The sequence below is a fragment of the Sus scrofa genome, chromosome 15, assembly GCF_000003025.6.
Source record: "Sus scrofa isolate TJ Tabasco breed Duroc chromosome 15, Sscrofa11.1, whole genome shotgun sequence".
NCBI classification, from domain to species: domain Eukaryota; kingdom Metazoa; phylum Chordata; class Mammalia; order Artiodactyla; family Suidae; genus Sus; species Sus scrofa.
In genome coordinates, this window is record NC_010457.5 from 41,759,400 (window position 1) to 41,770,960 (window position 11,561).

General features: G+C 33.9%; 1 long non-coding RNA gene across 1 annotated transcript in view; it reads left to right on the forward strand.

Annotated features, from left to right (window-relative positions):
- The window catches only part of LOC110257063, a 112,121-nt gene extending 101,357 nt beyond the window's left edge, over window positions 1-10,764 (forward strand). The window contains exon 3 of the long non-coding RNA XR_002339237.1: window positions 8,698-10,764. This is a non-coding gene — a long non-coding RNA (uncharacterized LOC110257063). The remainder of the gene's footprint in view (window positions 1-8,697) is intronic.

Consider the following 11,561-nt stretch of genomic DNA (forward strand, 5'->3'; position numbering starts at 1 on the left):
CTTTCCCACCCTCATTTGAATAGTCCATATTTTCCCAGGATATGCAGTATAATCTTGTCACATGTCAATTGTCCTTATATATGTGGGTCTTTTGCCTTTATCTTCACCAGTTTTTCACTGGCTTAATTTACTTAAATTTTAATCATTCTCATTACCTGATAAGGTAATCATCCTCATCTTACACTTCTACAGAACTAGCTTGGGCTAGATCTTTACTTTTGCATACAAATTTAAACTTACCAAGTTCCTCAAAAAGTCCTGCTGCAATTTTGATTGGGACAAAATTCAATATAAATTTGGGGATGAATATTCATTTAAGTTGTTGCTTCTTTCTATCTTAAACATAATATATATCTCCATTTAATTTTGTCTTCTTTAACATCTTTCAGTTAAATTTTATCATGTTTCCCATAAATGACTTCACAATTTTTGTTATTTACACATGAGTGCACACAAACATGTCCTTGATGTTTAGATATATTATATCTAATTTTCATTAAGTTGAAAAGGCTTATTAATTCCTTAGCATTTTTCCTTGACCTGAAATTTTGAGTTATATTCATAGATTTCAAATCATAGATGGGTTTTCCTCTTTATATCCTTGTCATGATTACTAGCATACTTTCATTATGGTCAGAAAATATTATATATATATGATTCTAATAATTTGAAGTATATAGATATTTGATTTGTGACTCAACACATGTTTACTTTTTATAAATGTTTTATGATTGCTTGGAGAAAATATGCATGGACTTGGAGATGGTTAAATTTTGGTTAAATTTATGTATCAACCTGACTGGCCCTTGGGTGCCCAGATTCAACAGTATTTCTGGGTGTATCTGTGAGGATGTTTCTAGGTGAGATTGGCATTTAAATTGATGGATTTAGTAGATTCCCCTCCCCAATTTTATTGGGTATCTTCCAGTTCCTTGAATATGTAAATATCTTTTCTCTTCATCTAAAAAAAAAAATCTCTCAGACTAGGGTTTACATCATCAGCTCCCTTGGTTCTCAACCTTAGGAAACTGATTTATACCACTGTTCTCCAGTTTGCAGGTGGCATACTGCGGGCCTTCACATCCTCATAACAATAGGAAATACATTTCTATAATAACTATATATATATAATCTACTGATACTGTTTTTTTTGGAGAACTCTAGTACAGATGTTGGCTAGTTATTTTGAAGCTTTTGGACTAAATGTACATAACCTTAGGATTTTCAAATTTTCCCCATGAATGGAACTAATCCCTATTAGGATCTGACCTATTTTGTCTATGCTAATGCTTTCCGACCTAAAAATATCAATTTGTTAGTAACATTCTTTGTCAAAAATTTTTCTCATTGATCTTTTTTAACTTTTAATATTGCAGTGAAGTTTAATATCTACCTTTTTTATTATTAAGCCTTTTTTATTTTATTTTATTATTTTTTAAATTGTAATTTAATAATTTGGGTTTTTTTTTACACATACATGTACCCATTCTATTTTCTCACACTATCATGCTCCATCATAAGTGACTAGACATAGTTCCCAGTGCTACACAGCAGGATCTCATTGCTAATCCATTCCAAAGGGAATAGTTTGCATCTATTAACCCCAAGCTCCCAAACCACCACACTCTCTCCCCCTTCCCCTCGGCAACCACCAAGTTTATTTTTTGGTGAAAAGTTTCATTTGTGCAATATGTTAGATTCCAGAGGGGGAGGAGGAGTGATAACATATGGTATTTGTCTTTCTATTCCTGACTGACTTCACTCAGTATGGAAGTCTCTAGTTGGATCCATGTGGCTGCAAATGGCATTATGTCATTCTTTTTTATGGCTGAGTAGTATTCCATTGTGTATACATTGTGGACATTTGGGTTGTTTCCATGTCTTGGCTATTGTGAAGAGTGCTGCAATGAACATGCAGGTGCATGTGTCTTTTTCAAGGAAAGTTTTGTCCAGATATATGCCCAAGAGTGGGATTGCTGAGTCATATGGTAGTTCAATGGATAGATTTCTAAGGTACCTCTATACTGTTCTCTGTAGTGGTTGTACCATCTTACATTCCCACCAACAGGGCAGGAGGGTTCCCTTTTCTCCACATCCCCTCCAGCATTTATCTGTGGACTTACTAATGACAGCTATTCTGACTAGTGTGAGGTGGCATCTCATGGTACTTTCAATTTGCATTTCTCTAATAATTAGGGATGTTGAACATTTTTACATATGCTTCTTGGCCATCTGTACATCTTCCTTGGAGAAATGTCTATTCAGGTCTTTTGCCCATTTTTCCATTGGGTGGTTGGCTTTTTTGCTGTGGAGTTGTATACGTTGTTTGTATATTTTAGATATTAAGCCCTTGTCTGCCACATCATTTGAAAATATTTTCTCCCATTCTGTCAGTTGTCATTTTGTTTTCTTTTTGGTTTCCTTTGCTGTGCAAAAGCTTGTCAGTTTGGTTAGGTCCCATTGCTTTATTTTTGCTTTTATTTCTGTTGCTTTGGGAGACTGACCTGAGAAAATACTCATAAGGTTGATGTCAGAGAATGTTTTGCCTATGTTCTCCTCCAGGAATGTGATGGTTTCTTGTCTTACATTTAAGTCTTTCAGCCATTTTGAGTTTATTTTCATGCATGATGTGGGAGTGTGTTCTAGTTTCATTGATTTGCATGCAGCTGTCCAGGTTTCCCAACAATACTTGCTGAAAAGTGTCTTTTTCCCATTTTATGTTCTTGCCTCCTTTGTCAAAGGTTAATTGACCATAGTTGTCAGGGTTTATTTCTGGGTTTTATATACCATTCCATTGGTCTGTATGTCTGTTTTGGGACCAGTACCACAACTGTCTTGATGACTGTGGCTTTGTAATATTGCCTGAAATCTGGGCGAGTGATGCCTCCTGCTTGGTTTTTGTCCCTCAGAATTGCTTTGGCAATTGTGGGTCTTCTGTGGTTCCAAATAAATGTTTGGATTGCTTGTTCTAGTTCTGTGAAAAATGTCATGGGTAATTTGATAGGGATTGCATTGAATCAGCAGATTGCTTTGAGTAGTATGGCCATTTTTACAATATTAATTTTTCCAACTCTGGAGCATGGAATATCTTTCGATTTCTTTGAATCTTCTTTAATTTCCTTGATTAATGATTTATAGTTCTCAGCATATAAGTCCTTTCCCTCCTTTGTCAGGTGTATTCCCAGGTATTTGATTTTTTGAGGTGTAATTTTAAATGGTATTTTATATTTGTATTCCTTTTCTAATATTTCATTTTTAGTATACAGAAATGTGACTGACTTCTGAATGTAAATCTTATATCATTATACCTTGCTGAATTTGTTGATCAGTTCAAGTAGTTTTTGGGTTGAGTCCTTAGGGTTTTCTTTTTTTTTTTTTTGTCTTTTTGTCTTTCTGCCATTTTTTGGGCCACTGCCGTGGCAAATGGAGGTTCCCAGGCTAGGGGTCTAATTGGAGCCATAGCCACAGGCCTACACCAGAGCCACAGCAACACAGGATCTGAGCCGTGTCTGCAACCTATACCACAGCTCATGGCAATGCCGGATCCTTAACCCACTAAGCAAGGACAGGGATCAAACACACAACCTCGTGGTTCCTAGTCATATTCATTAACTACTGAGCCACAAAGGGAACTCCCAGGATTTTCTATATATAGTATAATGTCATCAGCATATAGTGACAGTTTTACCTCTTCTCTCCCTATTTGGAAGATTTTATTTCTTTTGGTTGTCTGATTGCTGTGGCTAGGACTTCCAGTACTATGTTGAATAACAGTGGTGAGAGTGGACATCCTTGTCTTGTTCCAGATTTTAGCGGGAAGGCTTTCAGCTTTTCTCCATTGAGTATTATATTTGATGTGGGTTCGTTGTAAATGGCTTTTATTGTGTTAAGGTATGTTCCCTCTATACCTACTTTGTTAAGAGTTTTGATCATGAATGGATGTTTGGCTTTGTCAAATGCTTTTTCTGTATCTGTTGAGATGATCATGTGGTTTTTGACTTTTCTTTTGTTAATGTGGCATTGATGGCATTGATTGGTTTGCGTATGTTGAACCTTCCTTGTGAACCCGGGATTAATCCCACCTGGCCATGGTGTATGATCTTTTTATATGTTGTTGGAATCAGTTGGCCAAAATTTTGTTGAGAATTTTTGCGTCTATATTCATCAAAGATATTGGCCAATAGTTTTCTTTTTTGGTGGTATCTTTGACTGGTTTTGGAATTAGGGTGATGGTGGCATCATAGAAGTCTTTGGGAGTATTCCTTCTTCTTCAACTTTTGAAAAAGTTTAAGGAGGATGGGTATAATTTCCCCTTTGTATGTTTGGTAGAATTCACCTGCGAAGCCATCTCGTCCTGGACTTTTATTTGTAGGGAGTGTTTTTATGACATATTCAACTTCATTTCTAGTGATCGATCTGTTCAGTTGATCTATTTCTTCTTGATTCAGTTTTGGCAGGCTATAAGTCTCTAGAAAGTTGTCCATTTCTTCTAGGTTGTCAAATTTGTTAGCGTAGAATTGTTCATGGTATTCTCTCATGGTTTTTTTGTACTTCTGTAGTATCCTCTGTGACTTCTCCTTTTTCATTTCTTATTTTGTTTATTTGGGTTTTTTTCTCTCCTCTTCTTGGTGAGTCTAGCCAGAGGTTTGTCAATTTTGTTTATCTTTTCAAAGATCCAGGTCCTGTTTTTATTGTTTTCTTCTCTTGTTTTTTTAATCTCTATTACAATGGTCAATATCTATTCCCCTAATATAGGAGCACCCAGATACCTCCAGTAAGTACTAATGGACATAAAAGGGGAAATTGATGGGAATACAGTCATAGGAGGAGACTTTAACTCCCCATTCACATCAATGGACAGATCCTCTAGACAGAAAATCAATAAGGCAGCAGAGATCCTAAAGGACACAATAGAAAAGTTAGACTTGACATTTTCAGGACATTACATCCAAAAAAAAAACAGAATACACATTCTTCTTGAGTGCACATGGAACATTCTCAAGAATTGATCACTTACTGGGGCATGAAGCTCACCTCAACAAATTTAAGAGTATAGAAATTATTTCAAGTATCTTCTCTAACCACAATGGCATGAAACTAGAAATCAACCACAGGAAAAGAAAGGAGAAAAAACCTACTACATGGAGACTAAACAACATGCTACTAAAAAACCAAAGGGTCAATGAGTAAATCAAGAAGGAAATTTTAAAAATCTCAAGACAGATGATAATGAGGACACAACCACTCAAAATCTATGGAATGCCACAATAGCAGGGCTCAGAGGGAAATTCATAGCAATACAGGCCTTCCTCAAAAAAGAAGAAAAATCTCAAATTGATAACATAACCCACCACCTAAATGAATTAGAAAAAGAAGAATAAACAAAACCTAAAGTCAGCAGAAAGGAGGAAATCATAAAGATCAAAGAGGAAATCAATAAGGCTTATTTTAGAGTAGTTTTAGGTTCACAGAAAAATTGAGAGGAAGGTACAAAGATTTCCCATGTTACCCGTCCCCACACACAGAGCCTCCCTTATTAGGAACATCCCCCACCAGAGAATTACTATTGATGAATTGACACATCAAATCACCCAAAGTCCATAATTTACATTTCAATTCAATCTTGATGTTGTATATTCTGTGGGTGTGGGCAAATGTATAATGACATATATCAATCATCATGGTATCACACTTTCACTGACCTAAAAATCTTCTGAAGTTCATCTTTTGATCTGTCCTCTATTCCCCACAATCCCTGGCAACTCTTGGTCTTTCCACTCTCTCCATAGTTTTGCCTTTACCAGAATGTTATAAAGTTGGAATCATACAGTATGTAGCCTTTTCAAGAAGGGCTTTTTTTCACTTAGTAATATGCGTTTAATGTTATCCTTGTCTTGTGGGTGATAGCTCATTTTTTTTTATAGTGCTGAATTTCATTCCATTGTCTGGACATATCACAGCTTATTTATCACTTTGCCTCCTGAAGGACATCTTGGTTGCTTCCAAGTATTACTAATTAGGGGAAATGCTGATACTGTTTTCTCTATGCAGGATTTTGTGTAGATGTGAGTTCCTGATTCCTTTGGATAAATACAAGCAAATGCTTAGTATATTGGATAGTATGGTAAAAGAAGGTTTGCTTTTTAAGAAATTGACAAACTGTCTTCCAAAGTTGCTGTACCATTTTGCATTTCCACCAGCAGTGAATGAGGGTTCCTTTGCATGACATCCTTCCCAGAATTTGGTGTTGTCAGCATTTCAGATTTTAGCCATTCTGATAGGTGTGTTGTAGTATTTCATGATGTTTTCATTTGCATTTCTCTGATGATATATGATGGAGAATATATCTTCATATGTTTATTCACCATCTGCATATCTTCTTTGCTCTGGTAAAGTCTTTTGACTTTATGTGTTATTTGTTTTCTTATTGTTGAGTTTTAACTGTTCCTTTTATGTTCTGGGTAACAGTCCTTTGTCAGATGGTCTTTTGTAAATATGTTCTCCCAGTTTGTGGCTTGTCTTCTCAATCTCACAGTATGTCTTTTATAGCATACAAGTTTTTAATTTTAATGAAATCTGGATTATCAGTTATCTCTTTAAAAATCATGCCCTCAGTATTGTATCTAAAATGTTATTGCCATACCCAAGGTAATCTAGGTTTTTTCCTATAATTATCTTGTTGGAGTTTTATGTTTTACATACACCTTTGATTCATATTGAGTTGATTATTATAAAAAGTTTAGGGTCTCTGTCTAGATTCATTTTTTATTTTTTGCATGTCAGTATCCAGGTGTACCAGCACAAATTAATGAAATTATTATCTTTGATCTATTGTATTACCTTTTCTCCTTTGTCAGAGATTAATTGGCTGTATTTATGTAGGTCTATTTCTGGGCTCTTTATTTGGTTCCATTGATCTGTTTATCTACTATTTTGCAAATACCATGCTGTCTTGATTGCCGCAGATTTATAGTAACCCTCGAAGTCACATAGTGTCAGTGCTTCAAACTTGTTCTGCTCCTTCAATATTGCATTAGCTACCCTTGGGTCTTTTGCCTCTCCATACAAACTTTATAAACAGTTATAAATATCCACAGAATAATGTGCTGGGATTTTATCAGGATAGATCCAATCGAGACGAACCAATGTCTTGACAATTTTGCAATATTGAGTCTTCCTTTCCATTTTATATGGGCTATCTCTCCATTTCTTTAGTTCTTCCTTGAGTGTGTTCAAGTTTTGCAATTTACCTCATGTAGATCTTGCATATGTTTTGTTAAATTTATACCCAAACATTTCCTTTTGGAGAAGGCTAATGAAAATGATATTGTATTTTCCATCTCAAATTCCACTTGTTCATTGTTAATATATAGGAAGGTGATTGACTTTTATATGTGGTATATTAACATTGTAACTGGATATAAGCTTTTAGTAGTTTCAGGAGGATTATGTGTAAGTATGGGTGTGTGGGTGTGGGTGTGTGGGTGTGTGTGTGCACATAATCTTTTTGACAAAGCTTCCCAGTAGAATGTTGAAAAGAACTTATTAAAAAGGGGCATCACTGCCTTGTACCTGATCTTAGTCAGAAAGCTTTCATTTTCTCACTGTTAAGAACATTGTAAAGTTGTTTTAAGTGTGTCTTTTGCAAACATAGCTTGATTTTGTTGTTTATCAACTTAATAATCTCTGCATTTTAACAGGAAGTGTTTTTACTTTTACATATTGTGATTACTGATATATTTGGGTTTACCTTAATTATCTTATTTGTTAATCTTAATCCTACTTTTTATGCTTATATTATTCTCCTTCCCTATAATTTTAATTAATTTTATTTAATTTATTCTAGTATCTATTTGAATTAAGCACTAATCATTTTAGTGTTTACAAATAAATTTTTCATGCATTTCTCATTTTAAAAAATTATATCATTAACCAACATGTCTGCCCACATATTTCAAAATAAAATAAACTTAAAATATTTTAACTTTAATAACCACCCACCCTAATCTTACCTGCTTTATTGTTCAATATTTAACTTCCTCCATATGATTTACCACAAAAATTTGATATGAATAATGTTTTATATAGTCAATAATAGTTTGAAATAACCAACATGTTTATTAATGTTCAGTATTCTTTATTGAACTACAAGAACCTTTGAGATTAATGTTTTTTCTTGAAATTCATCCATTGAAAGTTAATTTTGTTTCTCTTTGCCTGAATTTTCTTCATTTTACTGTATTTCTTGATTTATAGTTTTATGAGACACATACTGCTAGATTAACACATATTTTGCCACAGCAATAGTCAATTATTTTTTGCACTATCTCCTTGATTCCAAAATTGTTATTTGAAATTGAACTATCAGGATATTTGTCTTTCCACTGTAAAGTGTTCATTAGTTCATTTTCTTTCTAAGTTCTTTCTATAATTGTTCATTAGTTTTACTTCGATGTATTTAGATGTGAATTTTCTTAATGTGCTGATATTTATTGTATTTCCTAAATCTGAAGATTCATGTATGTCATCAATCCTTAAACATTCTTGTGGCTATATTTTCAAAATTACCTCTCCTTGACTTTTTCTAAAATCTTACTGATTTGCAATTATATGCATAGTAAATCATCTTACTCTTAATCGCTCATATTTTCCATCTTAACTGGTGTCTTTTCATTTCTTTTCCTGTTTATATCTTAGTTTATATAAAGGACCACTTTTAGTATTTTCTCAGCCTATGATTTTCCAGAGTGACCAGCAAGATTATAGTTCATCCAAATGAAAGAAGACCTGCGCTTTCAAGTGTTCATGGGTCCTCAGATAGACCCTTGTCTGAAAAATACATATTTTTCATTGATCGACTGATTCATTCATTCATGCATGCCTTCTCTTATGTGAAAGGGGAATCCTATTATGGTAAGCTTTCCTTTATCTAAATTTGAGAGCCCTGGGCTTCTTCAGGAATCTCACATTTATGTCAATTAAGACTAAGTTTAGTGATATGTAACAGAAAACACTAAAACAGCAGTAGCTTATGAACACTCAAGAAAATAGATTAATTTTCTCTCAGGTAAAAAACACAAAAACAAAAATAAAAACCCAACTGATAAACAAAACCTGAAAGTAGTTAGTCTAGGATGGTCATGATAGCTAATTCAATAGTTGTTACAAACCCCCAATTTCCTTCTATATTTATGCTCTGCCAGCTTTAAAGTAAAGCATTTATAACTAAGACTACCTAATTACAAATGAGTGATGCATCCTTTGGTTCCCTACTCCTGGCAGAAGAAAATGAAAGAAAGAGGAAAATATGCTCCTAACAGCACTCTCCTATGAAGAAATTTAAGAGGTTACCCACTTGTACCTAAACTTGTACATCACTGGGCAGAATTTATGTTTCCATCATTATTTCTCTCTGGAAGTATGGCTGGAAATTTAATCATTAGCTATACATATGGCCACTGAAATAAAATTAAGATTCAATAATTAAGATTAATGGGAAATGTATATTAAATAGGCAAAGTATTTTGTGCTACCTGAAGCCAAACTCTTTTTTTCTCTTGTTCACTGCGTACATTGACCCTAAAACTTGAAATCAAGGGTATTGCCAAAGAAAACAAAAGACACTACCCTCCAAGGACCAAAATAGCATCAACTTTACCTTAAAACTAGTAATAAAAGGTCCCATCATGTTTTAAAACCTTCCATTACTTGTAAACCTGGTTGTATACTCAAAAAGTTTTTTGTAATATTTTAACAAGTGCTTTGTTGTAAGACATTATCTCAGAATATAGCAGTCTTCCACTTAAAGTGAATGATGTGATTCTAAAAACCCGTGTGAAAATATTTAAGGGAAAAATACCTATTCATCATCACTTTAAATGGGAAAAATCATAAGGCATTAAACTAAATCAAAACTCTCAATCAATTTCCTAAATCATTACTAAATGCAGTAAAATGCTTACTTATAAGTTATAAAATACCATGTTTAGATGTAAAAATGCTTAAAAACTTTGCTTCCTAATCATCAATTAATGCGATTGTTAAATTTATTTTGTATGCAGTAAAATGTACAGTTTGCATGTCGCACCATAAACATTTTGTTTATGATATGGAAAGGCCAATAACACATAACAATAAATACATTTGTGAGAAAAACTGCATGTAAAAATTTACAATAAAATGGCAATTTCCTGTAATAAACTGTAACTCACCAGTTGAAATGGAAATTTGATTTGAAGAAAGCTGAGAATTGAGGAGTGGAGGAGGTTCGAACAGTCATTAATTTTCTCTGTTTACAGAAGTTGATGGTACAGACATGTCAGGTGAAAAGGCAGCAAATTCAGGTAAACTATCCAACTCAGAAGAACCAATACAGATTCTCTGATGTTCTTGTGCTTTTGTAAGAACTTGTGAACAGAAAAGTTTCAAGGGAGATGTCCAAAGACTTGGAATGAAAAAAGTGTAAATGGACCTTTGTTTGCAGTTCTAATTGAAACATCAAAAAATTTTTCTGTAATGTCAATTTAAAGAAAGTTTTCCCATTCTATTGCCATATTATTAAAGAAAGATATTTACTATTGCATCAACATAACTGATTCACTATAAATGCCAACAACATCTGAGATTCAAATCCCCTTTTGAACCATCAGTGTGCTTTTCAAAATGCCTATATAGGATTATTATGACATTCTACTCATTGTTTCTGGAATGTAATTCAAAGTTTATTTTTGCGGGGGAGGGAGGAGTTACTGCACCTGCAGCATATGGAAGTTCCCAGGCTAGGGGTCAAACCAGAGCTACAGCTGCAGCCTACACCACAGCCACAGCAACACCAGATCTGATCTGCCTCTGCAACCTACACCACAGCTCATAGCAACGCCGGATCATTTATCCACTGATCGAACTCACATTCTCAAGGATACTGGTTGGGTTTGTTTCTGCTGAGCCACAGCGTGAACTCCCAAGGTTTATTCTCTATATAACTTGTTTGAAATGTGCTCTTGAGTTTTAATGATATAACTATTTATTTTTATAAATAAATTTGGTTTAAAAAAAGTCAGCATAAAAAAGGTGACAACTTCTCTTCTAATTGTACTATGGGTTTTATACAATTTTTCTCAGAATCCCTTAAATTCCCCCCCTTTTGGGGCATATTATCCTAACATTTATAGCAAGATTATCCTAAAATTATATATAAGCACACAAGACAAAATAGTCAAAACCATTTTGAAGAAAAAAGAACAAAGTGGAGGAATCAGTTTACCCAATGGGGAGCTTACTATGCAGCTATAACCATCAAATCAATATGATACCGGCAGAGGGACAAACAGGTCAATGGAAAAAAATATGAAACTCAGATGTTGTCCTACAAAAATATACTCGAATGCATTTTAACAAAGGTGTAAAAGCAATTCAACAGAAGACAGAAAGTCATTCAAAAAATGGCGTTGGAACAATTGGAAATACATAGACTTAAAAAAATAAACCTTAACGTAAGTCTCACAACTTATATGAAAGTTAACTCAAAATGGATCATATACTTAAATGTAAAACTATAAAAA